General features: G+C 43.0%; 1 long non-coding RNA gene across 1 annotated transcript; it reads left to right on the forward strand.

Moving 5' to 3' along the window:
* The first annotated feature begins 247 nt into the window (after positions 1 to 247).
* LOC142796292 (uncharacterized) lies at positions 248 to 13,295 on the forward strand. Its single transcript, XR_012893707.1, has 3 exons — positions 248 to 340; positions 3,395 to 3,466; positions 13,155 to 13,295. It is a non-coding gene; the product is annotated as an uncharacterized LOC142796292 (long non-coding RNA).
* Positions 13,296 to 20,768: the final 7,473 nt, after the last annotated feature.

The following is a 20,768-nucleotide window of genomic DNA, read 5'->3' on the forward strand; positions in this document are numbered from 1 at the left end:
GTGTACTCAGATTTGGGTGCACGTTAAAGAACCCCAGGCGGTCAAAATTTCTGGAGCCCTCCACTACGGCGTCTCTCAAAATCATATGGTGGTTTTGGAACGTTAAACCCCACAAATCTATCTAATCTTTGCGTGGCTAACGAAACAATTGTTAAAAGCGTCTGCTGGTGATTCGTCAGATGACAGTTCACCTTACTGATGAAAATTATCGAGAATAACATGAAATTTAGTTGAGCGTAGGAGTGAGTATAAACTTTTCCATGTCACGTCGGACTGTCTAGTCACAGGTTCCGAGAATAAGTTGTACAAATATAGGTTTCTTTCTGTTCTTAGTTTACTGGTAAGTTGATTTTGATATGTCTTATAATCTGGAAAACTACCCGGGCTTTTATGCTTAGTTAAACTGATATGCAGGGTATTCTTATACTTGATCATGTTTAATAATTTATAAGTTACCCAAGGGTTACTAGCTTTAAAAGGCTTTCTTGAATTTTTTAATGAAAAATGCTCATAGCATACCCTTTCGAATGTTCCAATGAAAAAGTATAATTCTACGTCGCTACCCTTTGAACTAAAAACATTACTCCACTGTTGCAAACTTACGACATTTATCTAGAGAGTGTGGGACGATTTCTTGAACGTAGTATACCGGTACCTTCTTTTTTATCGAATGACAGGTAGTGGTGATCAACATAAATATACCTAAGTGGTCGCTAATATTTGTATAATTAACATCTGCTGTTACACTGTTAAAGCAAGCATTTGGCCCCACCGTGGTGGTCTAGTGGCTAAGGTACTCGGCTGCTAACTTGCAGGTCACGAGATCAAGTCTCGACTGCAGCGGCTGCATTTTCCACGGAGGCGAAAATTCTGTAGGCCCGTATGCTTAGCTTTGAGTGCACGGTAAATAACCCCAGGTAGCCAAAATTTCCGGAGCCCTCAACTACGGCGTCTCTCATATTCGTATGGTGATTTTGGGACGTTAAACCTCATATATCATATCAAGTAAGCATTTGTAATAAAGAGGTCTCAGAGCGCGGCAGCTTCTTTAGTGACTCGAGTTCGTACGATAATGACGTTTCTCAAACTGTTCGCGATCAACAAATCTTGTAATTCTTGCCTGTAATGCGTGTGCACAAGCATGTCCACAGTGCAGTCTCCTCTCAATAAAACGGTTCAAATTATCTTCTGCAGCATGACTTCTTCATGACTGAAAAGTTTGTTGATGAAGTTAAGAAACAAATTAAGATTACGAGATGGTGGGCGGTAGATAACACAACAAAAGAAGGTTTTCGCGGCTGCGCAACGTGAGTGCTTCAATATCTGGGCTGATATTGTAGAGCTCGCCCGCAACTTCACAGCGAATGTCTTCCATTACAAAGTCCGCTACACCCCCTCCGCCTTTGCTTTCACGATTTCGATAAAAGCAGATATCCGGGAAGGAAAAACATTTGAGACGTATTTTTATACCACGTTCCTGTTAACGTTAATGCCGTGAAAGATTCATTTATGCTCTCTAGGATGATTTCCAGGTCATGCGCTTTCTTACTAAAGAACGAACGTTCTGGTTAAAAGACGACACCGCTGGTCGTTCCGTTTTGACTAAGGCATTAATGTCATAAAATAAAAACTCATAATTGTAACAGAAACACAAAACAAAGCAACATACACGGAATGAAGTATTCCTACAACAATCTCAGTTATGTCATCCAGGCAGTTTATGACGACCACCGCCGTCTCAGCTGAGTTACGGACAAAAATTTTGCCATTTCTTGTGCTCGCACGCTGCCACTTGCACTCCTTCCTTTTCCCATTCGCGGCACTGAATAGCCGCTTCATGGCAGGGCACAAATGCTCATTAACAAAAACAGGTACATTCGATTGAAATCATAGGTCATTTCAAAACAGTCTTTGTTTTCTAGGCTTCTGAATGAATTAGTCTCGTGATGATCTGCGCGCGAACTGAATGGAATTGTTTGGGGCAGTGGTATGGCCAGTTGGTTTCACGCGGTGACAGACTTCAATATCAGAGCTGTCAAGGGGCATGCCAAATGCTCGTTCTAGTTTCTTTGCCACTTCTTTGGTGTTTCAGTGCGGAGCATGGGAAACACCCCTTCTTTTCTACATTGTAGCATTTTTACTGCTGTCCGCTTTCTATAAGCCTACTTTCTCTGTTGTTTCAGCTCTGCACGAAGCTCGCCAAGCTCATATTTCAATTCTTGGGCATTTTATTTCAAGATAATATTTTCCGTCTCTATACTTTCCACGGACTCAATTATCAGCTCGAAGCGCTCATTTATGATGTTCAGGCTGCTCTTTGTTTCCGTAATGTCGTCTATTGATTCTCCTTGAAAGGTTTCTCAAAATACACAAAAATCTTGCATCATTGTTCACTTGAAATCATCAAACAACCTGTTCATCTTTTTTGACATATTGGACAAGGATTGCGTGGTCTAAACAAAGAAGATTATATACAATACCAGAAGGTACACGAGAGCGATATCCAAAGCAAGCACTAGAAACAGCAGCAACAGGTCCGGTAGGTGAACCTAACCGAGATATAAGACAATTCTTGATATTAATCTAACCTGTGCAAACAAAATTCAAGCGTCATGCAGGCATGCGCGCCACCGCAAGCTGTTGCTGCCAATTGCGATGATCATGGGTCTTCAAAGAGCTTTTAAAGACCATACTGGAAACCACGCAGGCGCAGCGCAAAGTGGTCGGTGTATGAAGGAATAAGCACGCAAGTCGATATGGTTGGCGTCCCGCAGTGATCTTTCAGCCAGCTCGGAAAGCGGCAATAACTAAGGATGTCAACAGCCTTCTTTTTTTAATAAGCGATGATAAGCACCTGAGAAGCAATGAAATGTGTGTTATCACTTAGAAAACATCAAGTCCTCATTTATTAGCACCTAATTTAAGAGTGTAAAAGGGCATTCCGTTATATTTTGTTGGCACTCAAATTTTTTACGCGATGTTTGGAAACGCATTCACGTAGAGCAGGACTACGTGTTTCGCGTGGGAAACCTATTTTATGACTGAAGAAACGCACTCACGTACATCAGTACTAGATTTATTGCAAGATTACGAGCAAAGGCGTTAAACTCACAGCTTTTTTTTTCTTCTAGCGAGTTTTAATCTCGTGTCACAAACAAAGGGCCATTGACATCGCACGCTAAGCTCAACTTTTTTTACTCCTCTTCTTTATCTTGAGCAGCCAACCCAGCTAAGATTGCTTAATCTCCCTACCTTTCTTCTATAATACTCTTTCTCTCCCTTTTATCTCACCTATAGTCTTCAAAAGGTGCTGACATGATCACCTTCGACATATTATTAAACTTTAATGCTTTGTCTGGACATTTCAATTTGCGTAAATACTTGTGTTTTACAGATTATATATGGTGTGGAGAAATTTCTGTGTGGCGTGGACACATTTCTGAAAGGAAAAACTTGGACTCAGTGCGTAAGTGTCGTGCTATGTACATATGTATAGCCTTGTGTTTGTTACCTAACATGCAATGTCGACTGTTGTGCAAGAGGAGTCGCCAGCGCCATGCATTGGCACCAACCTCTCCTTAAATACATTTATTTCAAACAATAAAAGAAGGTACCCACTAAGCTAACTCAGGAACTGAATTGTCATTACCCAAGAACCTACTATCTTAACATAACTCGCTAAAACATTTATCCTACGCTCTCAAACTGCAATTTCGTTAAGAAAAATTGACAATGCTCGCATGGTAAACAGAACAGGCAAAGTACGCTGGGGATGTTCCGGGAGGAATTAGACCGCACTTGCTTCTTGAAGAGAGATCTCTAAACAGGAAACAAACGTCGACATACAGCTCTGTCTGCCTAACGACCTACATTATTTTTCAGTCATGTAGTATCCATTGCTGCAGACTCCGTTTATTTGTGATATATAATTGACAATAAAGGAGGATGGGTACAGAGGAAAGAAGTGGAAGGTTTAATGGCTCGTTATTTTTTATTATACACGATAATAATGAGAGCTAATTGGCAATGATGCCAAGGGGTGATGCATATGATTACTTGATCTTATTGTCTGTTAGCTTTCATTATTATTTTTTTAACAAACGAAAGTGAGGCTTTAGATCTTCCACATTCTTCATTCATTCATGGCGAGAATCTCGTTGTGGCAAACTTGATGCATTCAGATAGTATGGGAGGAATCATTGGTCAGCTGTCGGCTCTTTCTAAGATCGCGTGCTACGTGATAACAAGAGGGAAAAAAAAACGCCAGGCTTGTGCGGTAGGCGCTGCACAGTCACAGCGAAAGCTAGAAGAGCGGCCTTTAAGAGTCTTCAAAACACTCATTGGGTAACTAGTGCAAGCACACTTGCTTGGTACCTACTAGGGCATTATTAATGAACTTTTGGGTTCAGCATTTTGGGTCCAGCATTCGCTATGCTAATTTTTGTCACTCTTCTGAAAAGCGAGGTATCCGCTGAACAATTTTAAGGAATTTCGTGCCAATTGTCCATGCAGTGGCCGACGACGATGAGGAATTATGGCTATAGTAGGTATACGCCACAGTTAATAGGGAAACAAGAACAAGCTTTTCAAATAGGTTGGACCGTTGGACAGCCCACTTGTTATGCTCATCGCATTGTGTGACGACTGGTTGTTCTTTCGCTGTTTGAAAACGCTTTATAAGTCGTACTAACGTGATTGCTTTCATGACATCAAGCCTCCCTAAGACATCTTTCACAACAAGTCACAAGCATTCTAACAAGAAAAATGAGAAAAGAACTTCCAATCACAGCACATGGTATTAGGTTCCTACCATTGAAAAGGAGTCTGACGGATATTACTCCTTATGACCTGTTTATTTTGTTGGGACTTTATTCATTATGGAAAACTCGCATGATTGATAGACATGCCGAGCCACCACGGTCGACGAGATCTGTTTTCCGAGAAGCAGCCAAAGTGCGCAGTGTTGTTCAGACTTTTGACACCATTCCGGAGTGGCTTCCCGTTCTTGACGCTTGTGTGTGTTTGCCTGACTTCTGATGAAGCATGTTGGGTGTAGTTAACTGGCGATAATTTAATGCATTAAAAAAAAGCAACGGTGTAGCTCTGTGGTAGAATACTGGACTGGCACCAGCGGACCCGGGTTCAAGCCCTACTGTGCCATTGGAGCTAAGTCACAGGAGCCTGACTAAAGCTATATGTTTTTTTTATTTCGCGTGATACAGCTACTAACACCGGCGGCGGCGGTGGAAGCGGTGGCAGCGGTGGGGGTGGCGGACAACATGCAACTGCACGTGACCCGAAAAGTGATCTCATATTAGCTTTTACTGTAATAAAGACTGTTCCACACACGCCATCATTGCTACGTGCTACTTACTAACAATTCTAGGCTGAAATGTCATATAAACCTTATAAAGGGAACGGGAGGGATGACCACCAATGTAGCTCAGTTGGGAGATCATCGGACGCGTCAATCGAAGGTCGAAAAATTGGTTTCTACAAGCAGATAGTTATTTTTTTGTACACGTTTCGTTTTTAATTTCTGATAAAATTACCAGTAATAACACCTTACGTTTCTCGGCATCATGATTTGTTGGTTCTCATGAACATTTTGTGTAACACAGGATTCGAAGACGCTTCTTTATTTTTAACGGTATTAAATGAGTGTGCACTGAGCTCTTCCCAACAAAAGGCCTTTGTACTTAATGGCAATCACTTCAGGCATCATTTTATCATATTTATGAGTATTCTAACTATACATAGTGTCTATGTGCTCTTTAGTTCAACAGCAGCATGTTGGCGTAAAGGGAGAATCACACCGGGCAACATGCTATCCAAGGGACGAATTCAAAATTTTTTTTTCGTTAATGCTTTTCCTTAATAATAAGCTCTTTTCGCTAACGACATGCCCCGCATCGCGACTGGCTGAAATAATCACTTAAGAAAACTTTTGGCATAGCGTGTTTTTTTTTTTCGAATACAGGCCAACATTTTCGCAGTGTGTTTTCCTGATGCTCATTATGATTTACCAAGACTTGTTTGATGAAAAGATAAGCTCGGTGACCTGTAAAGTACTGAGAACACGTAGGATGCTTCAGTAAACTGCGCTCAAACCTTGTAGAAAAGCAGATGCGTGCATTGCGGTATTGAAACAAACAAGCTCTTTTAAAAACAAAGCGGCTTAGTCAGCGGTGCTTTGTTTGACCGACCAAAAAATTTGCATCCCCCTAACTGTTTATGACAAGCTGGAATCGGGTGAGCCCCACTAGTCTCCACTCTTCAACTAAAAATGAACAAGGCAACAATTAGCCGAAGAACATATGGCTCTGAAACGATGGCGGTGGGCCAAAAACCCACATTACGTACAATGAGAGGATAATAAGTAATGGGAAAGTCAACGCCGCTACGAGAAGGCCCAGGAGTCATGGAAGGCCTACGCCAAGTAGGACGAGCCCTTAGATCAGTGAGATGTGAGACCTTTTGGTTTCAGCGTGAGGTTCTGCATTTGGAATTCGGATATGAGTGTGGTGTCTGCGACTGTCTGTCATTCAACTCGCACCTGTCTGCGCTGAGAATCAACGTTGAAGCAATCAATCGTCACCTATCCTACCAATGACCTAGAAGCAAGATGGAAACAACGCGCGTCACCTATAGATAAGCCTAAAAAATACCTAGAAACAACAAAACAGCCCGTAGAGTCACCCAGTGTCTTTGTTGCAAGCCTTGCGTGCATGGTTTAGTGCAAACATCGCTTTTTTTATTGTGATAGCAATTATATGGACACTCTCCGCTGAATTTCGCCGCCGGCGTCGATGTAATGCACCGTATATGTATAGGTATTTGTATATATTAAAACGCAAGAAAGAAAAAAAAATCCCAGAAAGAAGACTCCAGCGTGCGAAATCGAACGTGCCACCTCCGCGTAGGGATTGCGAGGCGTTAACCACTGAGCTACCGAAGGGCACCTCCTTCAAAGTTTAAATGGCAAGCTATTCATATCTACCACTTACAGTTGCTGGCAGGCATCTCGGGGGGGGGGGGGGGGGGGAATGGAACTATTGTGTTTCCAGAATTATCAGCAAGATGGCGAAGTGAGCGCGCGGCGGCTCTCATCTCTCACGCGTGCTTTGGCCCGCGTAGAGATTAAGGGGGTGTAAGTTTGATCGCGCACCTTTATCTTGCAGTGGGGAGAATTGTACGTCTTCGTTAGACTGTGTTTCGTGGTAACGATTCTGTGGTAGTTACCGGGTGCATGAAGGTCACTGCAATCGTTGCACAGCCTCCCTTTGCGAAAAAGGCATGCTTTTCAGACACAGCGAAGTAACAACTGAAGCCTTATTCGCCTTCATCTGTATTTGTGAGTACGTTTCGTGCGTCATTTGTGCATGAAACAAATGACGCAAACAAACATATTCATCGGCTGCCATTCTGCGCGTCACCTTGCAATTCATTACTATCGCGTTCATTGCTTCGCGTTTGCGGCAAAGGTGTGACTTTTTTTTTCTTGCTCTCTTTTTTAAAAACAGGAGCTTTTTTCACGGTTCGGTTCAGTAATGATGCTAAGGCAGGGCAAATTGAGACGCGAAGAAAAACGAAACATTTTGACTTTGCCGACCTCTGTAGCTAATACAGGAATCGCTTTCATTTTTTTTCTCTATTCCAGCAATAGGTGCCGGTACTTGATCACCTTTTTTGTTTGTAAAGGTTGACTATTGCTTACAGAGTTCGCGCAGGAAAAATTACGCGCTTGGTGTCAGTAAAGAATTGATCCATCAAGTAGGGGTTACATTTCCCTCCCCGAAGTTTTTCGATCCAAGCATAAAATTACTATGGTATGATGACAACAATTTAATTATCTATTTTGTTACACTCTGCTTCTAGCTACTCACCACCAGAGTATTAGTTCATCGGCTTGTGAGGAGCAAAGCGGGTTTTTTTTATTCGGGCATGTTAAGGAAGAAAAAATAACAAAAAGCCGAGAAGTTGCCTTTGAGAGTGTGAGGCATTTACCTACACTCAATATATATTATAATTCTTTGTTTATGAAAGCTCGTACACACAAAAGACACCCACAGAGCTTCCTGCCAGGAAAACTACATGAATAGGCGCCGATTGTTGCACTCAAGGAAGCTCCAAAGAGATGCATGAAAAATTGAAAAAATCTCCATATCAAGCTGTTCGCAAACCGGTCTTGTAATCTAGTTTTATTGATATTTTTTTCATCGAAAATAAAAAAAATATAAACGCTAGAGAATTAGAAATTCATGGCCTTACTAAGCCTGGCTGACGCAGCGGAAAGCAACGAAAAGGTCGTGCATTTGAGCACCAAAAGAGGAAAACGAGGTGAAGAAGGCGTCTGAGAACATACATATCTCTAGCTTGTAATCATTAAATAATCCAATAAAATGCGAGCTTTCAAAAAATGGCAACATTAGCAAAAACAAAGAGTTGACCGTGTTTGATCTGCAGGGAGTTTTGCAGCAACAAAGCGCTAGTGTATGTTGTGATCCAATGCGTGTAATGGAAAAACTGGGCTCATGAAGACTGCGTGAGGGCCCACGAAGCCATTATGAGTGACTCTACTGCAAGTAATGAAGAGACTACCTTTTTTGTTTTTAAATCAGCACTTTTGCCCCACAGGCTGGGGCAAAATGAGACACCTGGTGCACTTTTATTTTGTCAAATTAAACTTTTGAAGTTTGGCAACGCAGTCAAATTCAGGTTGTTTGTACCTTCTACCGAATGAAAATTTCTGCGTTGAATTTCAATGGTTACGAGAGAAACAGAAAAAAAATTTTGCTCCTATTTTCACTTTTCTAGTCACATTTTGTGCTAACTTACCCTAAATAAAAGTTGCTAGTCAACTTTCGATGGACACTTTAAACTGAATTTTACAAAATGATGGCCACGTGCGATATAATCTGTTAACTTCGTACTTGATAAATCGAGAAAGGAATCCGTCGGGTCATCGATATCTAAATCTTCTACCCAGCAGCGCCCGAGTGTTAACACAGGCATTATTTTTACCCGCAGCCAATGCACACGCACTTAAGAATCCCGGGAGGGTAGCCTGAACGCGCAGCCTGCCATGTTTTACTGAGCCAGACTTGCACATGTTACAGAAAATAACTAGCCAATCGCAATTACAACTATATCATTTCAAGTGTAAATATTACTGTTCGATTACATCCCCAGAAGAAATAGATGAGCAGTTAGTGTGTAATCGATTACTTTTGGGTTACTTTCCTTCAAAACATTTTGCAATAACAGAAAAACACAAGTTATCTAAAAACAATACATTATGCTGTAACTACAATGAACTACTGTGATTTTCATAGTATAGAAAATAGTGGCGGCTTGCGTGAAGGCTGAGAGGCTTACTGTGGCTTCTGTTAAATCGTGTCGGATGTTGGTAACTTCCAATAGGAGTTCTTTCTCGACGTTGTCGTCGCTGATTATTCCGTGTGTCCTCGGTAAGAAGTTGACTGCTACATTGAACATTCTCTCAATGCACGTGGGTAGTATAAAGGAAGGACACTTTGCCCACTAGCTCTCAGTTGCACAGTATTTCAAATACAGTGCCTATGTCATCTTGAATCGTTGTGTTTCGCTGCTGTTGGACCTTGGATAAGGCGCCGCTAGCACAACCAAGAGAGAGAGAGAGAGAAATGTTACTTTGAGCAGAAAAGTTCAAATAAAAAGATGAATAAGTACACTTAATATAAACTCTTCATCTAAGAATGAAGAGCCTCTGTAGATCTGATTTGTTAACCATTTTCAGGGCCTTCTGTGGTACTAAAGCCTTAAAAATGTCACGATGGAACGCGTTTATTTACACAATGGAATGATTGAGAGAGGTACAGCTCCGAGCCAGCAACAGCAGACAGAGCAGCTCGTGAGCCAGCCCCGCTACAACATCGTCATCTTCATGCGCCCATCGAGGTTGTTTCATTATTATGACAAGTGTTAGCTGAAACCGTACAGAGAGAGAGGGAGAATAAAATTAGGGAAAGGCAGGCAGGTTAATGAGAAATCGGGGCATCCAGTTTGCTACTCTGCACTAAGAAAAGGGGGAAAGAGGAAGAAAGATGAGAAAGAAAGCAAAGAGCCAAATAGACGCTTGAGAAAGAAGAAAAAAACGCGGGCTGAGGTACTATACTATATGCAAAAAGCCACTACGACGCAACATGGATTGCAAAGAGAACTTATGAGTCGGCTCACTGGGACACACTCACATCTCATCGTCAATGTAAGGGGAAGTCAGTCCGAGTGAGCAATATTTTGGTGAGTTTGAGTCCAAGGGAGTCTGGTTTTAAAAAAGTGTCGGAGTTCTGTGAGTCCCGTTGAAAAAGAAATTTTGGTTAGACTGGCTACGAGTAAAGCGTAAGTGCAAGATTCATTTGCTAAGTGAGTCTGACAAAGCTGTATTCCTCTTGACGGCATGTTGCTGAAACGTGCTGCAGGTAGAACAATCGTGTTCATCTAAGTGCCACGTGTCAATCGCTTATGTTGTTTCATTTGTCGGTGCATTTCACAGCGCTCAAGCGTCATGTCAGGTCAGTGATCCCACGAAGGTCGAGGCGCGATGAAGATGCCGCTCAGGTAACTTACCAGCCCGAAAGTCCTGAGATTGAAGGAATGACGTAATTATAGAAAGATAACGCAGTCTGGTACAAAATGAATGCAAAGGCCGCAGCTGCTTTTCTACAACCTCGCCGACGTGCTCCGAGTTTTCATGCAACTCAGATCCGCTTAGGCGTTCGAGGAAAGTTGGCGTTATGTATCGAATAGTGATGCTGAGGAAACAACTCACATGTCGAGCCTAGTGCCCATTACCGCACAGTGTTTAACAAGGAAAGAAGGTTATATGTGGAAAGTAAATTGCAGTTCATCGCCACGGTGACAGTACGGAATAATTTTCACGCACCTTCTCGTGGTGGTTGTAAACCTCCCGTGGTATTTTAAGAAAGCTGGCATAGACTGGAAACAGAGCCATGCAGTCGGGTGAGATTTTCTCGCGTGGACGTTGGGGTGAGAGTGCATGGAGCCTTCAGATATCTGCTGCATTTCAAGAGGAACGAATCGCAAGAAACACGCGCGTGAACAGTGCACGTTGTTCAAGCCTACCGCGCCAAAATTTCCTCAGAATATGCCACTATGGCTTAACCTCATAAGCTCATGTTGCTTTATAAAGTTAAGCAGCAGAATTTATTCCATACAGTCAATTTCCTCTGCAGCATTATGCTACATTTATATATTATGTGATTCATCACTTGAAGTCATTTCTGGCCTGAGTGCGACACTATGTTCTGTGTGTCCTTTTTTCATCCCTGTCGATGTGCGCTGTAGCCTTTCACAATGCAATAGCAAATAGACCATCAAGCTATCCTTGCTTTAGCGGCTCGATTTTCTTGGGGCCGCATCTTTTGGCGCATAATGTCTTCGGCGATAGGAAAAACGCCTTGTAAGAGTTTTCGCCTTTAGAAGTTTTCTTGTTTGGGCTTCTCTTTGCATTTCCACTCTTTCTCTTTTCTATTGCATTAACCAATGTTGATCCACTACATTAGCAGACACCTTCGCAGCATAGTTTGTAGCTCATGGAGTTCTTCATCAGAAACATCGTAAAATATGGCAGAAAATGATTACGAAAATGGAATGCCGACTCAAAACCCCAGTTTCACCACTTACATCTCTATGGCTGACCATCCTCATAGTGACAAGAACCTCTGAAGACGCTAGTACTAACTAAAATTGATGCATTCTTATTCCAATCATGGTTATGAAGTTTTCTTATACAGCAGTGAAAAAACTACCGGCCCACGTGGTTACAAACACGCGTCGTAAAGTGCGCCAGCAATAAAGCAGCAGTGACAGTCGTTACTTTTAAAGACGATCGTCTTTCTTGGGGTACTTCAACACAAAAACATTGGTCTGTCTGTCTTTCTGTCGGAACATTTGCCTGTTTGTCTGCCGTAAAGATACCCCAAACGGCCCCAAACGATACTCCTAATGGCCAACCCCACCCGCAGCACCCGCCCCGCCGTGGTGGTCTAGTGGCTAAGGTACTCGGCTGCTGACCCACAGGTCGCGGGTTCGAATCCCAGCTGCGGCGGCTGCATTTTCGATGGAGGCGGAAATGTTGTAGGCCCGTGTGCTCAGATTTAGGTGCACGTTAAAGAACCCCAGGTGGTCAAAATTTCCGGAGTCCTCCACTATGGCGTCTCTCATAATCATATGGTGGTTTTGGGACGTTAAACCCCACATATCAATCAATCAATCAATCACCCGCAGCACCCACCATAATTACTCAAGTTTCAGCGTTCATACTTGTGCAATTTTCAATTACAATGCAACTATTGTGAATAGTTGAGTCACAATAACAAGCCCATATTCTGCGTGTCTTTATACTAGAGAAGGCAAACATAAGTAATTCTAAGAACCGTATCGTTTATCACGCCGCGTTGACAATGCAACGCTGTGCTCATAAAAGCAAGTGTTTCCAACGCTTTGCTAAGACGACATGGTAGTGGCACCCTCTCATAGCTTTGCGTTCTACACCTTAACGTCTCCGTTACAGGTTCGCACGCCTTCTTTCGGTTTCGAAGATAACTGCCAGATAGCGCTCATGTCTAACGTGCCTCTATGCGCTCATTCGTCTTCGCTGCTTGGATCTAGACGCTAATGCAGTGCCTCCAGAACACAATTCACCAATTTTTTCGCGCAGAACATCAAATAAGCGTTTTTTATTATTTACATAAACGCCATTGCGAAGATTTCGAAAAGAAGAAGCGTCAAGGCCACTGCGCATGCGCAAAACCCAAACTGCGTTTGCTTTTTGCATTGCGGACGCTATTTCTCGAGTATAGCGGGAGCCGCAAAGCCTGCCCCAAAAATGCTAGCTCAGACAAACATGACGGCACCCACTGAAGTGACTGCTCTCTGCTCAGACTAGAATCACATATAATGGTGGTAGTGTCAAAAACGCTGCAGTCCCTATTCGAAGACTTTTCGCTCTTGCTTGACCCAAAGTGGGCATACGCAAAAAGCTTCGGGGCCCCAAACTTTTGGGGCCCCTATTCGAAAACTCCCTATTATTATAGGAAATCGAACAACTAAATATGTCATATATGTAGATTCCTCTTCCTTGTTTTCTGCAGGCATTGATGCAAAGGACCTGATTTCAACACTACATGACTTCTTTGCATTGTCCGACTGCTAATTGCCTACAAATCAACTGTTCAAAAAGCAGTTCTGTTTAGTTCAAAAGGAACGACGTACGAAGCTACTCCAAAACTTCATCTGCATGTATCTACGATTGATTTTTTATGAATGGCTAAAGATTCTGGAATTAATTGTTTTTCATGAGCATATGTTTTGGCATTCACATAGCAAATCGGTCTGAAAGAAATGAGGTAAGGTACTCGGTATACTCATTCTTACTAATTACTCAGATGTTAGTGATCTAAAACACGCTTTTTGTTTCCTGCCATGTTATGATCCTCTGTTGTGGGAAAATGGCACTTTATACTCCGACTAGAAATTACTCACAGTTGAAAAAAGGCCTTATGTTCTATTTCAAATGCTGAGTATAATGCACATATCGGGTCTTTATTCAATACCTTAGGATAGAAAAAAAGAATGAATGAATATGGCTTCTCAGTGTATCAAAAATGAATATAAAGAAAAGAAATAACCTTATCTCTATAGCATGCTTAGAGCGCAGCACCTCATATCGACCTAGTAGACAGAGTGATTATTGGAAGGTTACTCGGTACCGGAGAAACTACGGTCTCTAAATGCTTAAACATTCACTCCTACATATATACATAAATTCAGTTTTTCATTGCAGCGATTGCGCCTTCTTTCATGACAGGACATATCCAACCTATTTTAATTACATGGCGCAAGAAAAAAAATAGTTTTTTTCGTACTTTGCCTTTTTCTGCTTTTTGTACTTTTAGTGCAATCTTGCCTACATCTACAAAATATTTTTATTGTGCCATTTTCAACTATCTGTATATGCATTTTTGTCTGCTGTTTAGTTTACCTCATTATTGCTGTCCTTTTTTCAGTTTTGTATTGTTGGGATGTGGAGCTAGTCATGCTGCATTTGTATCGCAGCTTTTTCTCGCATTCCACACCACACATTGTATCTTTGTTGTGACTTGAAAAAAAAATGTCTCTGCGTAACTTCATGATGAAATTATCTTCAACTTCTACAGTGACCTAGTACAGGAATATGGTGGTGAAATATTGCAGCGAGTACCCAAGTATCAACTTCGTACAAAGAAGCCACTGGGTAAAAGCAAATTTCTTCTGTCCTGTAGGTGCGTAAACTCCACGCGCGTATGGGCCACAGAAACTGAGAAGGACACTTGATTGAGCGCTGGCCCACTACAAAGGAAGACGATAGTACACGGGCTGCAAACACTACGGATATCATACTTGTACAACGTCTATTAGACCCGCTTAGTGCACATATCTGTGATACAACTCTTACCAGTCATAATTCAGACCCTGTGAATATTCATTTTGATGATATTTTTTCTCAAAAGTGCTAAAGGAGTCCCCCATCATACTCTAGATGGTATATTGTAAGAACACAAGCAGAACCTCAATGCAAGCATTAAGCGTAGCTACAGATGCATCACAGCCAATTGGATTGGTCATATTTTTTTGGACGGCTTCACTTCAAATTCAACTTGATGCCTGATTTTCTGGCTGTGCTACGCAACTTACGATAGCTAAACATAGCAATCACTTCTGCTGTTGTAGTAACAGATTTTGTGTGCGTGTGCGTTGCACTCTCTGCTAATGCTGACTCGCGCATGTTAGATCTATTTTGTGCCCTAATATCCGCTAATTTTAAATAGGGTCAATTTGATTATGCGCCTAGACAGAAACGGTTCTTCCTAAATCAAATAGCCTATTCTTCCGCGGAGTAGTAAATAATAGGGCAATTCTTATAGAGTCACAACAGTAGGTGGCGGCACTGCTGCTCCTTTTCATACACACAACCTTCATGTGCACCCTGCATTCGTCGAGGCTGCGCGCACAGGAAGTGGAAGGAGGTTTTTACTGGTCTCGTTGACAAAAATCTATAATGGCTCACAACGCACTGAAACACACGAACGACGAAGGAACACACGAAGACAAGCACGGACTAACATATGAATTTTATTTTGAAGAAACAAGCAGGTGTAAATGCGTAGAATTGCCCACTAGCGTCAGATATCGCGCCACATAAAGATTGGTAAATAATTAGAGGGGATGGGTCTTCTTTCTTCTAATAAACTGTCGAAGCTCTGAGAGTGAACATATCCTGTGAATATGGCTGAAGGCTGTAATATTAAGCACTGGAACCCGATCACAGAATATGCTAAATATGTGCTGTATGATATTCCTCTCTTCTGTGGATCGGCATACATAGGGCAAACGGGAAGATGTCTCAACAGGCGTCTGCAACAGCATCGTCAAAAAATGAAATAAAGGTAGAGTTGGTTTTTCCCCGCTCCATCGTTCTGAGTGTTGTCGCACTTCTATGTTTCTTGACACTACTGTAATCGCTAAAATGCCATTATAAGAAAAAGTTGATTATAGATGCCGTAGCAATTAACGAAAAAAGGTGATCAGGAAAGATTCTATATTCTTATCTTCAAAGCAGGTACTGTCATTGCGGGTAGCGAACCCCTTTGCACACTTTTTTGGCTTCGAATAAATGATTACGAGCTATCATGGTAAAAAAACACTTTGAGAGCATGTACTCGCGCATGAGAAATTCTTCATATTTACACTCGCATACTTACACTCGAAACAAAATTCTGTTGTTAGCGCTTGTCTTTGTGTGACCCTTCTCCCTTCATGCCTCTGTGCAATTGGCGTTTGGTGTGGTGTCTGGTGCGGCGGTGCATTTGGCCAGCTTGGTCCTGGCAGTTGTCCGCGGCTGGCATCGACGCCCGTTTCAGGTTGTATTTCTGGTTCAAGTGGTCGAAAGATCTTGAATGCCGCCTGAGAGTACGATGGTGAGATGGTGCTGGCCACAGTGGCATGCGGGTCACCACAACAATGACACGGCAATGAACAGCCCTCTTCGTCGTGGCCATAAACACCACACCTTCCACAAAACGGGTTGTGCAATTTATGCGGAGGTGGCCACTGTCGCCACATCCACGGCACACCCACTGGTTCTCTGTACAGTCACAGGTTACATGATGGCGTGCGACCTTGAGGTAGTTTGGCACAGGTGACGAGGTCTTCATTTTCATTCTGACTAATTGCCTCTCAGTGGACACGGTTGGACGCGACCTCATGAGTCGTCTGCTGATGTGCTGCACCTTCCCAGAGTTGGACAATGCTAGCGCAAACACTTCACTAAGGAAGCGACACGTCAAGAACAGGATGGTTACTTGAGTAACTTGGGGTTCCCGGAGCACGAGTGCGACGGGCTCTACTCGGATGACGAGGTGCGACACGTCTGCGATTTCAGCCAGGACGACGTCAGTGCTGAGGGTAACTTGATAATTTCGGCTTCCAAATTGCTGGACATGGTACACTTTCTGAATCTCTACTATTGACGACGTGACGTCCACGGCGTTTTCTGGACTAGTCCTCTCAGACACGACAATGTCGAAAGCTAGCACCTTATTCTGGGGCTGACTTGCCACATAGGGCAAGCCCGCCAGCCCAGAGATGCCCCGAGACGATCTTCCGCACACAAGGAGCGAGGACCATGAAAAAGGGCTGCCAATATATTCTAGATACATAACGAAACGTGCTACTTGCTGTAAAACAAGGCCACCGTAAGCGCTCTACTTCCCAGGCGCAATGTTCCATCCCAATCGTCCGCCATTCCATCCGCAGCAAATGACCAACAATCATGGCCGAATCAAAGCATCTGTAGCTTCAATTTTCTCTTTCATAGCCACATCGTGGTGGTCTAGCGGATAAGGTACTCGGCTGCTGACCCGCCGGTCGCGGGATCAAATCCCGGCTGCGGCCGCTGCATTTTTAATGGAGGCCCATGTGCTCAGATTTGAGTGCACGTTAAAAAACCCTAGGTGGTCAAAACGTCCGGAGCCCTCCACTATGACGTCTCTCATAATCATATGGTGGTTTTGGACATTAAACTCCACATATCAGTCCCATATACCTGTCAAACCAAAACCAGTGTTGTCATTCCCGCTTGTAGTAAACGAATTTTGGCTTTTTTTTTCACCGAGCCACTTGCAGAATCTTCCGGTCGCTTGTCGCGTTTTTCGGGCTTCTTTACATTTTCGAAAGAAAATACACATGTTTCAGTGATCAAAGTGAGAGTGGTCCGAAGTCTTGCCTGTATATAAAGACGTTAATATTCATCTGGACCTGAAAAATTGTAAATCTATCTATCACTACCCTAAGTCACACGTTTGTCGTTCACCATCGATGACATAGTTGAGTGATAAAGACAAACATATGTTGTAGAGGTCAACAAATAACCTCTGTTGTGCCAGCGGCCAGTGCGCGTAATTGTTCAATGGCCAACGTATATTCAAACACAGTAGCCTGGAAACAATCTTTAAAAGTAAATATGTTCCTTTCTTACTAGCTGGGCCCATTTTCGTCGCACAAAGTATTTAAAAATAATTGTTGAACTGTGCTTATTTATTTGACGTTCTTATCTCAATATTGAAAACAATTTTAGTAAGAGGACCTTGAATCAAATTTTACCTACTTTGGGGCTTGATCGTAGAAGCCGTGCCTCTGTTTTCTGAGCGTGTTTTCTGATGACTATTCGCACGAAGTATTGGTAGAACCTGGCGATTCGGACCGCATTATGTCGGATTTATCTGATATTTCCGTCCACATTGACTGTCTGCTTGCTGGCTTCTATATAGTGTTGCGATGACGAGAAATTGTCCATGCAAACAAACGCTTTGTTTATTCACACCCTTTATTCTGTGTAAATTTTTATTGCAGCTCGATACAAATCTTATGGTGTAAAGTGAACTTTCTCCAGTGAACGGCGCACTGCACTGTTAATTTTTTTCTAATTACTTCAAGATGGTTATTTGATTTCTACAGCGTAGCCGTAAACCTTTACCCACAATGGTTCCGTCTTCAGGGACTAAAAAATGCAAAACCCTTAAAACTCCAACCGACACTCGCACGTGCGTGGGTCTGTGCTATTAGGGAGCCTTCGTGTGCTATCGGATGCGTGCGCTCCTTGTCTTTCCACCTGGCACGCTGAAGAAGGGTATTTAGAGAGGCGGACAGGGGAACCGAAGAAGGCGTTTGCTGTAGACTCATGCCCAACTGCGGCGCCATACCGACCTATGGTTGATGTAATGATGATTGATTGATAAGTGGTGTTTAACATCCCAAAACCACCATACGAATATGAAAGACGCCATAGTGGAGGGCTCCGGAAATTTTAAACACCTGGGAAAAGTGCACGCCTATGGGAGATGGAGAAGCTCTCTAACAATGAGAGAAATGAGGGTATAGAGGTTACCAGAAGCATTTCGCACATAGCTGGCGATCCAGTACATATTTCTGTGGTGCGCAGAGCACTACATAATGAATTTGATGCATGAAAGAACACAATCCTAAGAGAGGACACAGGACAGGGTGCGACTCAGTTGTCAGTTCAGTCCATCCCTCGCCTTTTCTTGTAATGATGTTCTGTCGCACCTTAAAATAAAATATAAACGCCCGCTCAACATCAATTCTCAAGAGCACAGTATTACTAGGTGTGCACGGAACTTGTGTGCGTCTGCCATAATCTTGTCTCTTCACTTGCAGCAGCCAAGCAATTACAAGCGACACTGGCAAAAAGTAAAGCACGCAAATCTGAAACTGCTATAGCACACAACGAGGTTGGTTAAATTACCTAGGTCTTTATATTGAGGTCAACGTTCTTGTCAAATACGCAGTCATTAATTCATTTGCTAGATGAAGCTGGTGAATTGCTAAGCGTGATCGAAAATGTTATTCTCCTTTCCTGTTCGAGCTTGTACATCTGGGCCCTTGAGTTCACCTTTTATAGCTTTGTTGGACACTTTAAGATTGAATTATATTTCAGGGCGTGTGCTCGTGCAGACGCCAAGTAAACAGTTTCTGGCCACTGGTGCTCTTATTGGCGTTATTTAGTGGAGCTTTGCGATATAGTTGATCCCAAAAGACGAAGGTAATAGAAAAGTTGGAAGGTTAACCAGGTTAACCAGGACCCACTAAAACCACTATCTAAGATATGGCCCATCGTACGAGCTCTACCACCTTCTCCTCAGCAACTGCGTCTTTCCATCCATTGGCCATCGAAAGAACATGCAGCGAGCTACAGATCGCAGAAGAATTTCACATGCACCTCTCCAGCTCTGCAACAGCAGATGGTTCACTGCTTCGGTGCTCACCCCCTACGGCAGACGTCCGTATCGATCACCCTTTCACGCTGCAAGAGCTTCGTACAGCTATATCCACTTCGCAACCTTCTAGTGAACCTGGGCCTGATGAAATCACTTATGCTACCCTGCGCCACCTTGGTTCTTGGGCAAGGAAGAACTGCTGTCTTTGTACAACCTTTATAAGGCATCTGGAACTGTACCGTCAAACTGGAAAACTAGCAAGTCTGTGGCATTGCTCAAACTTGGCAAGTCTCTGCTATCCTACAGACCTGTGGCACTAGCAAGTTCTGTAGGAAAACTTGTACGAATGGTTCCGATGCGCTTGCAATGGTTCCTAGAGAAGAAAAGAGTATATCCAGATGCCATGACTGGCTTCCGGAAGGGAAGGTCATCAATTTACAGTGTGATTGATTTGGTAACAACCGTTGAACATCATAAGTGGCGCTGCCGATTAACGGCTGCAGTATTTCTTAATATCAAAGGAGCATTCGGCAATGTTCTGGGTGACGCCATTCTAAATGCTCTTGAATACTATGATATTGGTGGCCGCATGCATCAATGGATAGCCAGATATCTTCAAGAATGAAGTAAAGTCATGTCTACTGTTACGATGACACAAATAAGCATCCCGTCTACCTTAGCGTACTTCAAGGTGGAGTCCTGAGCCTAACATTATTTAATATCGTACTTGTTGGGCTCGTTAAAAAGACCGTTAAACTACCAGGCAAATTCTCGGTGTCTGTGTACGCAGATCACATTTGCATTTGAACCACGAGTCTAACACGTTCGCAAGTACAAAAAAACTACAACGTGTGATATTGACGTCGGAATACCTCAATACCCTCGGACTGCAACTGTCACCGACGAAAGGTGCAACCCTGCCATTCACGAAAGAATCCTTGGCTTGCTACCCCATAGTGATTGATGGGAACATAATACCATCGGTAACTCATCACAAGTTCCTCTGAGTTATCATGGATCGTCATTTGTTTTGTCGAAGCACATCTCATTGCTAAGAAAAAAAAACTAGACAGCTTTGTGCAGGCCATTTGTCATATGTCTGGAAAATTGTGAAGACCATCGAGATCATCTCTTCTGCAGGTATACCTGGCACTTTTTATTGGATACCTTCGCTATAGTGCTCCCGTTCTCTCCCGTGCTCGCACATCGGCTGTACGTACACTCGAGGGAGCTCAGGCGCGTGCCCTAAAAATGTGCCTACGAGTACTTCACTGCACTTCTACATGGGACACTATTGCAGGAGCACGTGCTTGTCGAGCTCGTGTTTATCTTCAACACGAACCACTACGAGTACATCTGAGGCTACTGACAACGCATCGAGACCATCCACTGGTAGACACTTTTAACACACGACCCAATGCTGCATACTCA

This window comes from Rhipicephalus microplus, chromosome 2 (assembly GCF_043290135.1).
Source record: "Rhipicephalus microplus isolate Deutch F79 chromosome 2, USDA_Rmic, whole genome shotgun sequence".
In the NCBI taxonomy this organism is placed as follows: domain Eukaryota; kingdom Metazoa; phylum Arthropoda; class Arachnida; order Ixodida; family Ixodidae; genus Rhipicephalus; species Rhipicephalus microplus.